This window comes from Leptonychotes weddellii, chromosome 13 (genome assembly GCF_054177405.1).
Source record: "Leptonychotes weddellii isolate Sample4059 chromosome 13, ASM5417740v2, whole genome shotgun sequence".
NCBI lineage: Eukaryota > Metazoa > Chordata > Mammalia > Carnivora > Phocidae > Leptonychotes > Leptonychotes weddellii.
In genome coordinates this window covers 25,661,044-25,680,471 of record NC_138381.1, presented here as the reverse complement: position 1 = coordinate 25,680,471, position 19,428 = coordinate 25,661,044, and the positions used below count along the sequence as shown (strand labels likewise).

At 42.9% G+C, this 19,428-nt stretch overlaps 1 protein-coding gene across 1 annotated transcript in view; it reads left to right on the top strand.

The window, feature by feature from the left end:
• The window catches only part of SLC14A2 (solute carrier family 14 member 2), a 453,812-nt gene that overhangs the window by 270,277 nt on the left and 164,107 nt on the right, over window positions 1-19,428 (top strand). Inside the window, exon 3 of the mRNA XM_081801316.1 lies at window positions 4,666-4,758. The gene's annotated coding sequence lies outside the window, so the exon portion shown is untranslated. The remainder of the gene's footprint in view (window positions 1-4,665; window positions 4,759-19,428) is intronic.

The window sequence follows — 19,428 nt, the reverse complement described above, 5'->3', positions numbered from 1 at the left end:
TGTACTTGATGGAGATAAGCTCTTTCTTAACCAGCTACTTCGCAGAAAGTTTATAGGGCAGGGTCTAGGCCATGATAGCATCCAGCAGAACGTCTCTTTCATTTACAGAACTGTGCTTTATGATACACAGGGTTGTGTGTATGCATATATGTACATGTTGATTTAGCCTTTACTTCAACCCAGAAGAAAGAAGAGATTGACAGTTGCAAGACTGATTTGTACTGAACCTGTCCTCTCCACTCTGCCTCCGCAACAGACTGCTTCCTGTAGAGATAGCACCCCTAAGTGTTTTCTTGTTTATACCATATTCCCTGCTTCTCGATGGAACCAGACAGGGTCCGGGGATGCTCTGACGGACAGCTGATTCACCATAGACCAGTTGCTTGCCAAAAGATGGTGTTGGCTCTGTCCTCTTTGATGAGCTCTGTGCTCTGCCAACCTTGCTTGAGGTCTTTGGCAGCAGACATCCTTCAGCCTCTACCCACTCCTGGTCAGAATTTTTTTGCATATGACAGCATTTCCTCAACAAAGTTGAAAAGTGCGTTTCTGTTTTTCATTTTCCTTATTGTTTTGGGATGAAATTAGAAAGAAGTGGACAAGGCTTTCTTAACACTGCCATCTTAAAAGTAGAAGCCCCGTCTAAAAGGCTGTAACCCCTCTCTTGCTCCTTCTGAATCGTCAACACTCAATACTATATCTGGGAAAGAGAAGATGCTCAATAAATACTTGTTAGATGAAATGAATAAATAAAAGCATGAACAATTCTCAAATGTAGTAGTGGAGACATAACTGCATTTAAGACCTCTCTTCCAAAGAACTTCAGGAACTAATCTCCTGGTTCCTCCTTGCTACAGCATAACAAGGCATGTTTCCCAGGGCATTTCTTATGGTTTAAAGATCTTCTGCCCACATTTCTCCCATCTTTCATTATCTTGTCTGAGCATCCTGATGTCACGCACTATTGGAACTCAAGAGTCCCTGGTACGCATGGAACAGTGAATTCTACAGAACACTTTATATAGTTGGGGTTTTCTTTCCAGTTTGGTATCTAGCCTGTTTTTATGGATGCATTTTGCAAGTGTTTCTCCCTGGCTTACTTCTGAAATTGGAAAAGCTCTGTATCTTCTTTACCATAAATCATCAGAAAATAAAGGCAGAATGATGTCATTCTGCACCCTGTTTTGGTAAGGAATGGAGATAATTGTTCACATTTCCCCAGATCCCCCAGGGTCCCACAGTGGTCTGGACTCCATCCAGATGCAGCCAGAGAGGAAGGATCCTTGGCGAAATGAACACTGCAAGATATGGACACTCTTTTCAGCCCTTGTGAATTCCATGGGGGTCTTTAGCATACATGTGATCCAAGAAAAGATCAGCCTGGCTGTCAGAAGAAATACTGAGTCCAGCTTTCTCTCTGGTTTCCCTTTTAAAAGAGAAGAGCCTTTAACTCAAGGAATCTACTTCTTAAATCCCCTGAGAACAAGCTGTATGTCTCAGATTATTCTTATGCCTTCCATATAGGATATAGTAGGCATTTGGGAAATACATGTTAATTTCTGATTGTCCTTGGGACTATAGGTAAAACCAGAAGTCCTACTTGCTCAAAAACCTTCAGTGCCTAATCTGACAAAATTCCTCATTCCTTTAAGGGATCTTCAGTGGATGTTTTCCTTTCTTATCTTCCTTTGTCTCGAGTCACTTAAACTCCTCCAAATTGCTCCTGCTCTGCACCCTTCTCATTGCTGAGCTAACTGTAATTGGTTGCCCATAACTGCCCATGTCGAAAGATGTGGAATCCAGAGTCATGTTGACTGCCCATGGACTGTCCATGCCAGCCTGCAAGATTAAGATGGGTAGGACAACAGGAAAGGGAGAGCCTGGGAGATGCACACCCATAGTCCTTATTAAAAGTATCCCAAACAAAAGCACAATGACCAGCCATGTCTGCCTACAACCAGGTGCATCAGTGCTCTTCCTTCCAGATGTCCAGTGATATTACCCCTACAGCCCACATAACCAAAGCAGAACTCCCACTTACCTGCCTGAACACCTATGTCCACCCCAACCCTACCCCAGCCCTGGAGGCCTTGATGGGTTTTCAGTAGGGGCCTCAAGCATCCTGCTTTATCAGGAACAGTCCAGCTTATGTCTGGTGTCCTGGCAAATTAAGCATTTGTCCCAATCAAAATTGATTTTTGTATGACAAATTATATGCCCTCCCTAGTTTAATTTAATACCTAATTTTCAAAGGGCAGCATGAGTCAGAATGCCTCTGGTTATAAGAAAAGCCTTTCTCTTTTTCCCACCTTTGTAGAAGAATATTAGGACTCACCAAAAGAATGACCTGGGGCCGGTGATTGGGGAAAGACGCTGCAGGGTGTCCAGACAAGCTCAGACAAATGTTATATGTGAGGCTTGAGGGAAGAAAGCTATCCCAGAGATTAGGAGGGAGGGGCCAGACTCCAGGCTCAGGGAAGATATTTTGGGATAATACAGTGCCCAGGTCAGAAAGAAGGGCATTTATGGAAAATAGGCATTTTGTGTGCCCTCTTTCCTCCCTCTTTGTGCCTGCACAGTTTGACCAATAATGCACCAGTGATTTCTCTCTGTTATTTCATTTATGGCAATAACTTCAGGTCTTGTGTCTGGTCATAATGGTGATCTATGTATGCCATCTACAGTGGGCATGGATAATGAATCCTATTTTATTTCTTAATTAAGAATTTGAAAGTACCGCAAATTACTGCAATTAACATGGATTTTCTTCCTCATTTATTTACTTATTTAGATGCCTGAAATTGCACCCTTAGCTTAAACCAACCACAGGGTTCAGAGCCTGTTAAAATATATAGCATTCATTAAAATATTTATTCTTCCCCAACAGTGAAGTTGCAATTTGGAAATGGTGGTGATATCTATGTATGCAAAATTCTCCCCCCCAAAATAAATTATATCTATCTATATATACACACACATATACATATATGTGTGTGTATATATATATATATATATATATATAATTCATCCAGCTAATTTAGAAAGTTGAATTTATTGACAGTCCCTTGTGTGACTGAAATAAACTAAGATATTCAGAGTAGCTCATTATTATTTTAGCTTCAACCAATGCTGTTGTTTTCCCTCTCAAAGTTCTTGGGGATTTGAGCATCATCATATTTTCAGAAGTTCAGTGCTCACTGAAAGATAGGAAAAACAATTTGAGGGTGGTTGAATTCATCTGACTGACTTCAAAACAACAGTACTCTCAATAAACTGTTTAGCATCAAACTATCTAGTAATTTTGAAGATTCAACCTTAGTCATCATTCTTGGGTTCTGGGATTTGGTTTTAGTTTTGTTTCTGACTGGTTTGCCTAGAGACACAGCTCAAGAGAGAGTGGTTAAAATTAACCAAAACTATGCCTCAGAAACGTAAGCCCTTCGGTGTGGGCCAGTGGCCACTCCAGACTACAGCCAGCGGGGGTGTAAATGGGTACAATTCCTACCAGAAGGCAACTGGGAAATAGCATCTCAGAAGCCTTAAAAGAGGAAAACCCTTTGAAATCCAGCTATTCCACTTCAAGGACTTTATCCTTAGGAAAGAATGAAGAATGTGTACCAAGGTGTAGCTATAATGATATTCATTATTGCCCTATTTATAATAGCAAGATAAATAAAATAACCAATGTACAGCAGTAAAAGATTGAGTAAACCTTACACTGGAATACTAAACAACTATTAAAAACTGTGTGGTTTGTATTAGTTATCCATAGCTGCATTACCCCAAAACTTAACAGCTTAAAACAACAAACATATTATCTCACAATGTCTGTGGGTCAAGAGTCTGTGGGCAATGGCCAAACTGGGTTCTCTGACTCAGGACTTCTCATAAGGCTGCAATCAAGGTGCTTGAACCATCTCAAGGCTTAACTTGGAGAGGATCCACTTTCAAGTTCACTCAAGTGGGTGTTGGCAGGATTCGGGTCCCCTAAGCCTGCTGGTTGGAGATCTCCCTCAGTTCCGCTGCCCTCCTTTCTGTGGAATAATTCACAACATAGCAGGTGGTTTCATCACCATAAACAAGCTAGAGTACAGGAGAAGGTGAGAAAGACAGCAGCCAGAGTGATTTTGTGACCTAATCTCAGACTGATATCCCATCACTCTTGCCATATTCTATTGGTTAGAAGTAAATCAGAGGTCCCACCCATGCTCCAGGGGAGTGCATTCCATGATGGTGAGGATGCAAGAGAGCAGGGATCCCTGGGGACCATCTTAGAGGTTACATACCATACCACTGACATTTCTCTAGTGGCAAAAAATTATTCATAACATCTTAGTCAATGAAAGAAAAGCAGGTCACCAAACAGCGTATGCAGCATGATCTCAGGTCTATAAAGGAAAAACAAGAGCAAAAATATATATTCATATATACATAAGTATTCATGAAACAGTCTGTAAGTGTTCCATGGGTTAACTAGTTATTATATCTGGATGGTGGGATGACAGATGAGTTTTATGTCTTACTTCCTAATATGTATTTTCTATTTTTCCTAAAATGAACATATATTGCTTGTAAGTTTAAAAAGAGCACATGTTATTTAATTAAAAAGCAAAGCAATTTAAATCCTCTAAAATTCTTGTTTCTGACCTCCACTGACCATCTTTACAGGACTGTTTCTTGCTTACTACTTGAAGGCACCTAAATAGAAGTTCACGAGACTCCTCGTAGACCCCGTTGATCCCACTGTCAAGGAAATCGTGAGTATGTTCTAGAATTTTCTATATTTATGTCTTCTGAAACAACTGGTACCACCAATAATGCTACCATGGAAAAAACTAAAATTATTTTTTCCCCTCTGAGGTCACTAGAGAGAGCTGGGTCCTATGAAGATATTCTTCCCCTGGAGCCAGTGTCTTCCCAGCTCAATCATGGCTGCTTTCAGACATGTGCTATCATAATCACATGGTATCTATCTTCTCTGCAAAATTCCAACAGGATAGGTTCTATTTATGTGTCAAAAATAGATGAACCAGATCTGACACTGCTGAACATATTTGCAAGTCTGTAAAAGGAAAGAGGATGGATGAGTGAGAAGATAAAATTATTAATAATCCCCCCACTTCATTAGTTTCCCTGCCTCATGCCACCAAGGGGACCTGAGTTAGGATGCTGCTGGTTCTGGGTTGGAATGACTTCTCTAGCAATGTAAATGTTATCTTAAGGTCACTTTCTGATGGAAACTATTGTTTTGCCAAACATAGGTTTATTGGTTGTTTGACAAGTTGATCGGTTTCTCTACACCTATATAGAGCACAAAGAAAGCTGCTTAGGATGGGTGAGCTGGTATCCATGGAGAAGGAAGGCAGTGGTTTTTTTAAATGGTGGGGAACTAGGACCAGGTCTGAAATACCGGTGGATCTCTTCTCTTTGGATCTATTGTACAATAACTGGTGTAACATATAACTCTCAAATCTTGGTGGTTTAACACAAGAGATCATTTTCCCTTATATAAGGCCCAAGTGGGTGTTTGTCAAAGTAGTGATTCAGAAAGCTAGGTGCCTCCTATCTTGTGGCTTCACCATCTTCTAGGGCCTTTGAGTTTTATGCTGGATCTTCTACATCTACCTGGTTGATAGGGAAGAAGACAGTGAAGATGGCACACCCTCTTCCTATAGGCCTTGGCCTGCGATTGACACACATTACCTTGATAAAAAATGACCTTGACTTAGTCCCTGATTGGCAATCACTTCCCAACAAATCCACTCTGTGGTAAGAGAACACACATCATGGGCTCTGTCAGGAAAAATCATAGTGTTAGAAAGTTCCTGCTGAGAAAATTCTTAGTGGGCACTTGTACATCAATCACAGAGCAGGGATCAGCTGACTCATCAATGACTTTGAATAGTGAACCGTTCTGCTCCATGTGAAGGGACTTCTAATACCAACCATACCTCCTTCTCAGGATTAAGGTAACAAGTCCCTGGTAACAAACAAGGTTCTAAAGATTCAAGGTTGTTCTACACAAGAAGTGCTAAGTTTGCCTGCCAATGCTGGAAGTCTGCAGAAACCACTGGGTTCTCATGATATCAGCTTTAAAACCACTTCTGAGGCGCCTGGGTGGCTCAGTTGGTTAAGTGTCTGCCTTCGACTCAGATTGTGATTCCGGGGTCCTAGGATTGAGTTCTGCATTGGACTCCCTGCTCCACGGGGAGCCTGCTTCTCCCTCTGCTTCTGCCTCTCTCTCTGTCTCTCATGAATAAATAAATAAAATCTTTTATAAATAAATAAATAAATAAAACCACTTCTGCCTTATCTCTCTCTCTCTCTCTCTCTCTCTCTTTCTCTCTGCCTTAGCTTCTTGTTGTGTCAAATGACAGTAACAAGTTCTACCTCTTAGGGTTGTTGTAAAGCCCCAAGGAACTAATTTAAGAAAGGGCACGGTACACACTGTCTCAACAGCAGGGACTTTTCCAGCAAGTATCCACATGTGATGAATAATCCCCGAAGTGCCTTACCAGCACTACCACAACTGCCGATTCTAATAATGTTCTTGTTACTCCTAAGCTACAATTACAGTGGTTAGCGCTACCACCAATAATAAAACCATAACGTCTCTTCTCAACAATGCTTTACATTTGGGTATTTAACTCTCATGACAACCTTATAAAGTGGGAAGGACACTCACTATTATCACACCCATTTCATAGGTAAGAGCACTGAGCCTCATGGAGGCTAAGTGATAATGACCAAGGTCACATTAAAGCCCAGTCAGAGTCACCACTTGGCTCTCAAACCCAAGTCAAAATTATACTATTGCACCAGATGCAAAATGGGAACTTGCTGGAAAAAATGGCATCATCGAGGAGACCTCATCTCACCCCCTCATTGTTCAGATGACTTGCTGATGCCTTTGAGGGCTGCTCCTTCTTCTGCCACTGACCTCAGGTTGTCCTCTCTCCTTCCAGGTTAGTCAGGCTCATTGGACCTGGATCATGGGGTGGGGGTAGAGGTAAGTAGTGGCCATGTTGGGGATGTCATTTTACGGAGGCTATAACACATGGAAGCTGTTGGAAACTTGGAAACTTCCAAGGAACATGAGCAGGATCCCAGGAAGGTGGAAAAGGGGGCACTTTGCTTCCTCTCTGGCTCATATGCCAACATCACTGGCCAGCACCACCAACCCTGGTGAGGTGGGTGACAGACTAGAATCCACTTCTAGATTTCTTAGAGTTTTCTTTCTATTCCATTCAATTCTTTAGGACTTTTCCCAGCTAATGTTAATGACTAATTCTTTAGTGACTTTATTCTTTCTATTAAGAGAGAAAGAAAAAAAAAAGAACTATTACCGGTAGCCTAGGTTTGCAGTATAAGGTCTCTGGAGACAGTGTTTGACCCTGAGTTGGGAAACCCCAACTGCCAGGGGCAGTGAGCTATAGCAGACATGGATCACCATGTAGAGCGCAGCCCCCAGACCCAGACCCGCTGCTCACAGCTGTGACAACATGAGGGTCGTTTAGACACTGTAGGTCAAGAGTCCCTCATCTGTTAAGTCAGGTGGATGATGCCCCCCACACCACCTCCCCCACTTTCTTATGGAGATACTGAGACCTGGGGGCTCACACAAGTAAACAGACAGAAAGTGCTTTGAAAAGCATAATGTGCTAAATAAATGTAGCAAGAGTCATCATTATCACTGTGCTATTCCCATTATTATTTTGTGGTCAGCTCAGCTTTTCTTAACGCAGAGCAGTTAATGAAGTGGCAACTGTATTGGTTTCCTACTAGGAGGGTGAAGGGGCCAAATGAGGCTCTATTTTTATCCCATTTTAGTGTCCAGTTGTTGGTTTTTTTTTTTTCCACAACAGCTATGTCTAGTGGGTTTATCAGTATTTTAATTACAGTGGCACTTCATTATAGTTATTCCTAACAAAAATCAGACTAAGAGCATTTTTTTAAATCCTAAAAATGGTGGATTTCCCTAAAGAAATCCTAACTTTCACCAGCAACCAGAACACGGCTGCCTTTGATCCCAGCTCTAAGCTTGGTACCTACAACTTTTAATGAATTATTTTCAGCATCACCAAAAATGTTTTTAATTGTACTTGAAGGTCTGCTAGTAGAGAGAAAAATGACAAAATCTATTGGTCATCAGGCTTTGGTTTTATAAATTGTTCACCAGCTGAGATGCATTTTTCCTATGGTCATGATGAGTTATGGGAATAGGAAATTTAGTAATCAACGTGAAGACAGACTGGTAGAGCCAGACAGACAAAGGGAAAGAATATCTCCCTCTTCACCCCAGTGCATGGCCGTTCTGTTGTTCCTGCAGTATCTCAGGTAGGCTTGCCTTAGTGTCATCATCAAAAAGACAAGCAAACAACTGCCTCATTAGAAGGAAAAAAATAAATGTTGCAAAGTAGGGAATCTGGCCAGTGAGGGCCATAAAATATCAAGTTAGAAGTGGTTATGCAAGCATATGGCCCAAAATAACCATTTTATAGATGAGAGAAATAAGGCTTACATAGGTGAAGGGCATATCCAAGGTCATACAAATGCACAAGTATTAAGTTAACCCCTAAGGGGAGTATATTACTTTCCTATTGTTGTTGTAACAAATTACCACATATTTAGTGGCTTAAAGCAACACAGATTTATTATCACACAGTTCCATAGGTCAGAGGCCTTACATGGTCTTAGTGGGCTAAAATCAAGGTATTAGCGGTGCTACATTCTTTTCTGGAGACTCTGGGGAGAATCCACTTCTTTGCCCTGTCCACCTTCCAGAAGCTGCCTGCATCCTTGGTTTGTGGCCCCTTCTTTCATCTTCAGAGCCAGAAATGTTGCATGTCTCCGATCTTTTTTTCTGTAATCACGTCTCTGACCATAGCCAGGAAGGAGTCTCTGCTTTTAAGGACTCATGTGATTAGATTGAGTCCACTTGAATAATCCAGGGTAATCTCCCTGTCTTGAGGTCAGTAACCTTATTCACAACTGCAGAATCCCTTTTAGCATAGAAGATAACACATACACAGGTTCTGGGGGATTAGGGTGTGAACATCTTTGGGTGGAGATGGGCATTATTCTGCCCACCACAGGGAGAATGAATTTACGGAGAAAGAAGATGGTGAGTTAGGGGGTTGGTTGAGCAAAAAAATAACTGTGGACACCTGTTGTTGGCTAGGGACTCCAAGAATCCGACTCAACAAGGAGACTTTTTGGAAGTAAGAGTGTGCTCAGGATCAAGCCCTGCAGGGGAAGGGAAGGAGAGAGGAATGGGCAGAGGGAGGAGCTGGGTTACAGGCTGACCTAAAGACTCAGCTCACCCCATGGGGATCCCTAGAATGTAATGGTCCTTCAGAGTTGTCATGTGGGTCTGAACATTTAATCTCTTTCCCCTCTGATTGCTATGACCACATCAAGCAGTCACAGGGTGTGGGCTGCCCCAAGGAGGGGTTGTGACCACGGGCAAGTCCACTGTCTGCTGAGAGGGCAACTCTCAGTAGCTAGGGGAATGTGTTCCTTCATTCATGAAGGAGGCTCTAAACAGACAATCACAGCTTCTACTAGAGAGCTTGTGCCTAAGTTTCATGCCCACATTTGAAAAAAATAACAATAATGAAGTCAGCTATGGTCTGTTTGGAATTATACCTAACTGACAGATTTTGCCAAGTGGTTTGCGAGACAAGACAGGATCTGGAAGGAGAGTCAGACTCTTGACATTTCATGAACATGGGAGCAAGAACAGGCAGGAGTCCCGTGGGAAGAGGAGAATGAGAGTGGGTCAGAGATGGTGTGGACCCCAAAGGAAAGGACAGGCAGATTGTGAGTTCTGGGGACTAAGATCCAAACCCAGGTCAGAAGTCCAGGACTTTGCCCAAACCACAGCAGAGAAGTGGACATTGTCAAAGGCCACAGGCAGGGGTGGTAATGCTGATATTGGTTTAGGAGGATTCCAGCAACTTGTAGCAGTGACCAGTGGTCAAAACATGACAGTCCAGCATCAGCCATGGAAGTAACTAGGGAACAAGTAGGAAGTCCTGTTTCCATAGGACTGAGGAAAAGGCTGTTCTGTATGAGATTGAGCAGGTGGACTACAGCCTCATGTCATCTGGCCAATAGATGTCATTTGGCAAAAGCTCAAGTCTGATTTTGGCACAGGAGCACAGAATGCTCCAGCCACCTGAGTAGCAAGGGTTAGAAAGATGTGGGGGCATTGCCGTATGTTCACTCCAAGGGAAGTCTCTTCACAGAACATTAGGGCTCACCTTAATGTTCATTTTAACGAAATGGTATCTGTGAGGGGGGTACAATGACTCATTTTGTCCCCACCCTTAAACCCCCTGAGGCGCTCACTGTCTCCTGCCAGTGCTGAGCCCAGTACCTGCACCAGAGTGAGTTCTGTTTGTTTGTCCAGACAACCCTCAGGGGATCTGGACTGAAAAGTCTAAAGAAATGGTATTTAAGAAAGGCACTACCTGCATCTTCTAGAAGGCTGTATAGATACTGTACCAGGTCTAACCATAATTATAGACAAAGTGGGTTTGTTTCCCCTACATGCCTTGATTCAAGTGGTGAGAGCAAAACACTTCAACACAGTATGCACCGTTACCTTCCTGTAAGTCCTTTGTCACATGTAACTATCAGCAAGAGCACTAACAAAAACTTCTGTTTCTTAAAGGCCTCACATTTTACCAAACAATGGACTTTCATGTCATTGTTTCCTTTTGATTTGACAATACTACTCGGGGGAGAGAATTATCATGCCCCTTGTAAAGATGAATAAACTGAGATTCAGAAAGTTGGAGTGAGTCACCTCAAGTCACAGGTTAGAGTCTGAAATTGGACCCAGGCCTTATAAATCCAACTTGCCTCTACCACATTATTGTGATAAATCTACCCCAGTGAAAGAGCTCTGTCTCACAACCCTGGAAGTTTGGGAGAAAGGAGAGTCAGGAAGGTAGAAGGCAGAAAACTGCAGGAAGAAATTGTCTGACTTTCACCTTTTATCTCAGGCCAGTCCTGAGATTATTGTTTTTGACTATTTTTTTTTTAAGATTTATTTGCTTATTTCAGAGAGAGCGCAGGGGGCCCGGGGCCAGGGGGTATAGAGGCAGAGGGAGAGGGAGACAAGGAGACTACCCCCAGAGCGCAGAGCCTGACACGTGGCTCAATCCCAGGACCCTGAGATCATTACCTGAGCCGAAATCAAGAGTCAGAGGCTCAACTGACTGAACCACCCAGGTGTCTCTGTTTTTGACTCTTTTTAACTTTACCTCAATCTTTTTAACTCTCGGGCATAGTCTTACACCCTTACCTCATTTGCTCCACTCAGCAGTCCTGTGAGGTAGGCAGAGCACATCTGACAGATGAGGAAGCTAAAGCCCAGAGAGGTTAGACCACTGGCCCAAGAACAGTTGACCATCTGGTGGTAGCATTGGACCTGGAACCCAGATCTTTGTGATGGCGATGGGATGGGGGGAAGCACCTGCTGAGAGAGGTAGGAAGGAAGCATTCCATGAAAAGATTCATCGGTATTCATACACATTTCACAATATACAAAATGGAAGTCAAACCATTATGCTGTATGCATTAAACTTACACACTGATGTAGGTCGATGATATCTCAATAAAACTGGAAAAAATAAACTTAAAAATTCATATGAAAGTAAAAAGAGCCAACAACAGCCAAAGGAGTTTTGAGAAAGAATATAGAAAAGAGGGGCTTACATCAGAGACATCAAAACACATGATAAAACAGTCTGTTAGAGGTGTAGGGATACAGAGATTAATGGAATAAACTAGAAAGTTCAGAAAGAGACCCACACATTTGGGGAAGCGGTTGATTACAAATAAATAGGCAAAGTATGGACTTTTGATATTAGTGTCACAACATTTGGCTCCCGATACTGGAAAATCAACATTAGAGCTCTATTTCATATACTAAATAACAAAATATTGCAAATAAAACTCCACGTGGATTTGAGGCTGAAAGTTCAAACAATAACAACTTTTAAACTATTAGAAGAAAATTCAGAAAGATATTTTTATATCAAACCAGGAAAAGATTTCTTAAGATTCAAAAAAGCACAAAAGAAAAAGATAAATTAGATCACATTAAAATTTAAGATTTCTATAAGACCAAAGACACCATGAACAAAGCCAAAAGACGGGAGACTTGAAGGAGGCAGTTGCAATGCACTTGACAAACAAAGGATTAATATCTAAAATATGTGGGGAAAACACTACAGTAGGTAAAAGACAAACAGCCCAATAGAACAACAGGCAAAATATAAAAATAGAATTAGAAATCAAAATGGCCTATAAACACATGAAAAGAAGCCCTACCTCATTAGTAATCAAGGAAATGCCAAGCACAGCAAACAAATACCATTTCACACCTATCCAGTTGTCAAAAATTAAATAGTTCAACAGTGCTGAGTTTCTGTGGGAAATAGGCACTTTGGTTCTGGAGGGAGCACATTGTTTTAACTCCTTTAGAGAGCAATTTGGAAATATCTTGTAAAAGTGAAGATATGTGTCTCTATGACAACTAGTTTTATGTCTAGATGTATACCCTAGCAAAACTCACTCCTATGTGTAATATGACTTGTAAAAGGATGTTTGTTATTGCATGCCTTGCAATTTTGAAAATTTAGAAACAATCTAAATGCTCAGGTCAATGGAAAAGCAATGTACATTTCCTAGCAGTGAGCCTCCCTGACTCATGTATCAAGAAGGATGATTTGGGAAACTCCATGTTGAACAAAAAGAATCAATTCGTATCAATGTGCCATTTACATACGTGTTTAAAGCATACAAAACAATATTGTCTATTATGGATTCAAGCAGAGGTATGGTAAATGCATAAAAACACAGAGAATCCATGCAGTTCAGAAAAATTGTTTCTCAGAAGAAGGTGGATGATGATAGGCTCAAGGACAGTACAAAGACGGTTAAACTGAACCTATGTTTTATTTCATTAATTTAAAAAAACTAAAACAAATTCAGCAAGATGTGAACATTATAACACTCTGTGCTGTGGATATTGAGTGTTTGACATAGTAAACAATTCAGGAAAGAAGTAGTTATTCACCAGCAGCCTCTCTTTCCTCCGGTGGAAATGAGAAGGCAGTGGGGAGCATGAGTCTGCAGGAAACAGAGCTGACAGCTTTGAAGATTATTTTGGCTTTGGATTTCTGCTCATGCACACACACCGAGACAGTTCCACACATGGGAGCAGCGGGATCATGCAAGAAGCGCTGCCAAGCAAAATAGTCGAGGCACACAGGGGGCCCTGCCAGCCCCAGATCTGCCAGGGCATCAAGAACATTCTGTGGCTAGGAATGGGGCCCAGGAATGACAATGGCTTAAACACAATAGGACAGTCTCTCTCTCTCTCAACATAAAAGAATTCGGAGATTGGCAGTCTGCGGCTAATATGGTGTCTACGTTCTGTCTCCAGGATGCGGGTTCTCTCCGTCTTTCTGCTCTGCCATCCCTAGTTACATGAGTTCCATCTCCAAGGTCACCCCATGATCTGCGATGGCCCCATAGCTAAAAGCCATCCAGGTCAGAAGCAAGTAGAAGCAGGGAAGGACCATATGGCTCCTATGGGCTGTCCTATACCCCTCCATCAGTTCTTTCCTGGAAGTCCTTGAACTTACATGGACATTTTATTGACAATCCCTAACCCCAGCTAAAAAGTTGGGAGCTCTCACGCTAAGTAAGAAGGGGAGAGGCTGGTTGATTAACAGCTAGCGGTGGCTGCCAGGCAGCAGTAACTCATTTTGCACCCCTAGACAAGAGCTCGCCTCCTCTGGACATTGCTTTCCTGTCCATGCAAGAAAGCGTGTTGACTAAGTGCCTTCCTCAGTGGAGACAATCAGCTTTGCTGTTCATCACTTCACACTTTGGTCAAACTTCTACTTGGGATAATTACACCTGAAGCCCTTGTCTGCCCATTTGGCTTTTACCATCCAGGGATAGGTCTGAGTTAGGCTGCTAACCTTTTTCTCCCCCCATAGCTGTGGTTCTGCACTTAATGCTTCATACTCCCCACTCTTTAGGAACTGCAGTTTCTCTTCCAGGCTCATTGGTTGTTAGAAATAGCCAGATTCTAACTTTTCAACTCACCTGTTCCAGGGAGCCTGCCCTGGCTTGTGGCAGCTCCCACTGAGACCACTTCATCTCTCTGTCCATTGTCAATAGCATCTTTCACTTAGGCAATCAAGTACTTTCATTGAGGATGGGCCTTTGACTATCTGGCCCAGTGATTCTCAACTTTTTTTTTTCAGAATTCTTTCTTCTAGTGAAAACTGTGAAACCCCAAGGAAATGGATAAAATGAGTAAAATGGCAGTGCACAATGGGGTGGAGCCCAAAGTCTTCAGAACACCACTTCAGAACACTCTGAAAAGAAAATATCTTGCCCTTATTTTATGAGTGAAGACATTGCTGCCCCCAAGTCAGAACTGAATTGTCCCTGGTCATACAGCTCGTGACAACAGCAATGATAATGACAGCATTAGCTAACACTCACCCTCTGTGTCAAGCACCCATCTAAGTGCTTTTCATAGATTAATTAAAGGCACTAAGAGTAAAAAAATAAGAAGACTCTGATTGTACCTTAGAAGCAATATGAGAGTCCATTTCTGTCCAAGACCCAACGAAAAAACTTTATACAGAAATTGCCAAGTATATAATCTATTTTATAGCTATAAAATGATGTAGCTATACACTGTATAGCACAAATTTTCTAAAAGGTTTAGCAATCAAATAAATCAACAACGAAGAAAGCCATTGCCCAAATACATTTCTGTATTTTGCTACTGAAATCACCCCAGGAGAATTCTGTTTGCGGGGGGCTTAAGGAGAGGCCACAGGGAGCAGCTGGAGAAGCCCCTGGACAGGGTCAGTGTCAGATGCCAGGAAATAGAGACTCAGAGCAGGAAGGGCAGTGAGAAGCTGCTAGCCACCCCCCTCCCCCCCCGGAGCCAGGAGGCCTTGTGCCTGGAGGTGACAGGCACAGCCCGGCTGGATGGCGTCGCGCGCTGCTCGCTGTGAGTGCCATAAGTAGTGCTGTAGATGAAATTGGCAGGAAATGTGCGCGAAGCTCACACTTTCTCTGCATCTTCACCTCTCCCTCCCACCACCACGCCTGCTTCAGGAGAGTCTCAAATCTATTCTAAAGTTAACCCTCCATCTCAGCTTAGGATTCATCTCCCCCTGTCTCCTAATTAGGCTCCTGCATTCTCACCTGGTCTCTCCCTTTCAATTACAGTCTTTCTCCACAAACACATCATCTCCCATTTTTAAGGGGAATAAAAAGAGAGAGAGAGAGAACTTTCCTTGGTCCTGCTTTCCCCCCAAGCTAGCACCCAGTCTCTCCACTTTCCTTAACTGCCAGATTTTAAAGAAGCACTTCTGTGTTCACTGTCATGCCTGCCTTATCTCCACCTTCTTTAACACCTCTCCATCTGCTTTCTGGTCCCATGATTCCACAGAAACTTCTCTAACTGCCAGATATGCCCGTTTCTCCAAGCCTCTGGTCTCAGCAGCACTTATCACTGTAAGCATTACCTGGACCCAACATCTTAAAGTAGTCACCTCCTTTGGCCTGCATGACCTTGTTCCCTGCTGTCCTCTGAAATCTTCTCACCTCCTTCCTGGTCCCAAGACCCCCTCCAAACCACCATCTTAGTCATTTGGTGGAAAAGAGACCAGAATAATCCAACTCACTGGATGTTTGGAGGTAACGCACTCTTTCAAAAATCTGCTGGAAGTTTTTTAAAAATCTCCTTAAAATATGGTTTGTGTATATATATATACATGCATATAGGTAGACATACACACACATATATAAACATTGCAGGAGAAGCTCATGGACTCCATAAATTAAGGGCCTCTCCCCAGAGAATAACCTTTTGTACAAAATGTAATGTCACGTGGCTGTTCTGTGTTGCTTTAAATTTTTTTTTGTTTCTTTTTTAAAAGATTTTTATTTATTTTAGAGAGAGAGAGCAAGCATGAGCTGGAGGAGGGGCAGAAGGGGATGGGCAGAGGGAAAGGGAGACCGACAAGCAGACTCCTCGTAGTCCTTAGTCCATAGTCCAGAGCTTCATGGCGGTGCTTGATGCAAGGCTCAATCTCACGACCCTGAGATCAGGGCGCTGAGATCACGACCTGAACCGAAACCAGGAGTCAGATGCTTAACCGACTGTGCCACCCAGGTGCCCCTCCATGTTGCTTTTAAATCGCATATTCTAGTAAGTTCTTGGCTTCCAGCGGTGCTGTAATGGAGTCACACGCTTTATCAGAAGGCAGGAGCCCACAGTTCTCATCCGTTTTCACACCTTAAAGGCTTAAACGAGTCACCTCTCTAAACCAAAGTTACCTCCTCTGTGAAAATGGGTATTACAATTTCTTCTCTGCTGCACAGGATTATTGTAAAGGTCAAACAAGATGGGGAATTTGAAAACATTTTGCAGACTTCAAAGCAGTACGGAAATTATTACAATTAAAATCACCAATCAATATCTTTAGGGCTGCACTAGCCGGTTGTCAGCATGGGCTTGAATCCTGTACTGGGCGCCACGTTATGATCTGACCTGGGTCCATTTCCCAGTTTGTAAACTGGAAATAACAGCTCTTCTAGCTACCTCATAGAGCCAGGATGTGTATCAGATGAAATAATGAATGTGGAGGGACTTTGCAACTCAGCAAGACTGAGGCGCCTGCCATTTCTCATCCTCTTCTTTGTCCCTCTCCATGTGCATTAATTGAGCTCCGTGAGCCCAGCAGAGTGAGGCTGTGCTCACAAGAGTCCCACCGTGCCCAATGATGGAACATTCCTACGAAATAAGTCTGGAGTCAAATTAGACTCCAGTGAGTTAATCATGGATAATGTAATTATAAGAAGCAGCAAATAAATTGATAATAACTGGCTACTTATTATTTTTATAAAAGGCCATGGAGAGAAAGAATATAGTGTGTGATAAAGATTCTCCATTGTAGAAATAATCATTCCTCCTAGCCACTTGGCCTATATTTGAACCCACCCCCAGGAGCACGCACACATGTCTCTTTGGTACACTGAGTTGCTATAAAATACTTTCCCAAAAAAATTTTTTTAAATAAATAAAATACTTCCTGACCTGAAATCCTGGCTCTACCTTGACACATGAGTGTTCATAGCCTCTAATAGGTTTCCAGCTCTCCAAGAAAGGGCACGGTTCCCAGTCCTTTCTTCTGTGCTCCACTGTGCCCAGCTGAGGTTCAGAGTGGTGGTGGTCAGGGATGGGTGCAGACAAACTATCAAGCTTGAGGTGGATCCATCTCTGACTTTTTACCAGCTTCTCTCTGGTTTCAGAAAGAGGCAGGATTTCCACAGCGCTATGGGAAGGGAGGACTAGCTATTATTTGGTGAGGACAAGCCAGGTTGCTGTCAGAGTCAGATAACACAGCAAGAAGCATTTCTCAACAGTCTTCTAGGACCTGGGAGGTACAAAACTGGCCCTTCATTGAAGAAGTGAGGAGCAACAGAGTGTCTTGGGCTGCATGTGCAGGGCAAGAAGAAGAAGGAAATGGAAGGGAAACCAGCGTTTACTGAACTAAGGATAGCACCTTCATTATTTCATTCAATCCAGTCAACAATACTCTCTGGTGTAGGCTTATTGTCCCATTTTCCCAGCAAAGAACCTCAGGGTCAAAAAAGGTAAAACTTGCCCAAGATCACACAGAGAATAAGGAACAGAGGGACTCCGAATGCCAGGCTATTTGCACTCCAGCAAACTGGCTCACCAGAGGTGTCAGAGGTCTTTCCAAGTAGTGGACACACTTGTGTGTGAAAAAGAGTGACTCTCCAGTCGTGTCCTGTCCAAGACATTCCCCTTGGTAAAGGACCTTTGATTATTATGTGATAGACACAGATTTTGTTGAATAAGAAGACTTCAGCCTGAGACCTGGCTCTTCCATCTACTAGCTTATAAGCTTAACTAAGTCCCTTAAACTTCTCTATAAAATAAACAGAACATTATCTCTCTTGGAAATGTGTGAGTTGTTGTGTAGTTCAAATGCAGTGATATTTGTGAAAATGCTTTGTCTTCAGGTAGAGAGAAGGTGGCGTTGCCTCCATTCACAGGGCTGCGGCTGAAGGCCACGTCCTTGGCATACGCACAACAGAGCAAAGGCTGTAGAGGTCCTGGGGACACTGGCTATGAAGAAAGCAGTAGCCCAGAATGCAGCTGAGGTCTGATAATGAGTTAGTAGGTCACAGCAGCACTAGCAGTGACAAGGGATCCCCTACAAGCTGCTTAAAACCGTCCTAGGCTCGAAGGGGTCCCAGAGCCCTGGGCAGCTGTGGTAAGTCTAGTATCTTCTGTCCTGGGAAGAGGAAAGTCATGGGGGAGGAAGCTGGCAGGTCATTAGAGCTGGCTAGAGCAAAAATATCGTGAGCGATGAGCTCTAACTCTGCTTTTGCCCCCCTTATCCCTGGATATGATGTCCTAGTTTTATGGCTCTAGAGAAAAGTATAGGCTGTAAGATCCCAGAGGGAATGGACTTTTTATCTTATATGTTATTGGACTTCCCATAGAACCTAGAGGAGCACAGAGCTCAAATAAGTGGTCCATAAAGACAGGATGCTGTGCCATCCTCCTGTGAGTTCCCACAGCTCGCTTTTCCCATAATGAACTTTTCGTTAGGCAAAAGGTCCTAGAGGGCTTATTAAACAGACAGATTCCCAAGTTCCACTCCTAGGGATTCCGATTCATGAGGCAGGGATGGGACAGTAATGTGCCTTTAACAAACTCCCCAGTTGTTTCCAGTGCAAGTAAGCCCTGCGGAAAAAGCTTTGAGAAATTCTCTGATAGTCTGTTGTTTCACATACTTGCACTGAAATGACTGCCCAACGGTTAGCTACTCTAGGACAGGGCCTGTGCCTTCTCATCCTCGTACGCCAGAGCCTAGCAGAGCACCTGTGCTCACATCCAAATACATCCCATTCCCATGGGAACAGTTTCATATCTAGGGTTTGTGTTGTTGACAAGCATCACTGGGAACCCCCCATATATCATAAATATGGTGACAATGTTGAATGGTGGGATGCCAGAGAGATAGAGCTGAAAAGTACCCAGATCCATTCTTTGGCATCCCTAAGCAAAGGCACCACTCTGAATCTCTGCAGTCATTTGGGCCTATAGGATTATGCTTTAAGAAAGGTTTTCTTAGAGATCATCTAACCAATGTAACACAGTGTACCTTGCAGTCACTTTGTAGACAAGAGGACGGAGGCCTAAAGAGGCTGACATGTTCAAGATTATGCCCTGAATCATTGTCACGTCCAGAACTCAGACCTGGGTCTCTGGATTTTCTGAGCAGAGCTTCCTTAAAACCATAAGGTTCTCAGAAGGACCTGTGTTGTTTTTTGTTTTTT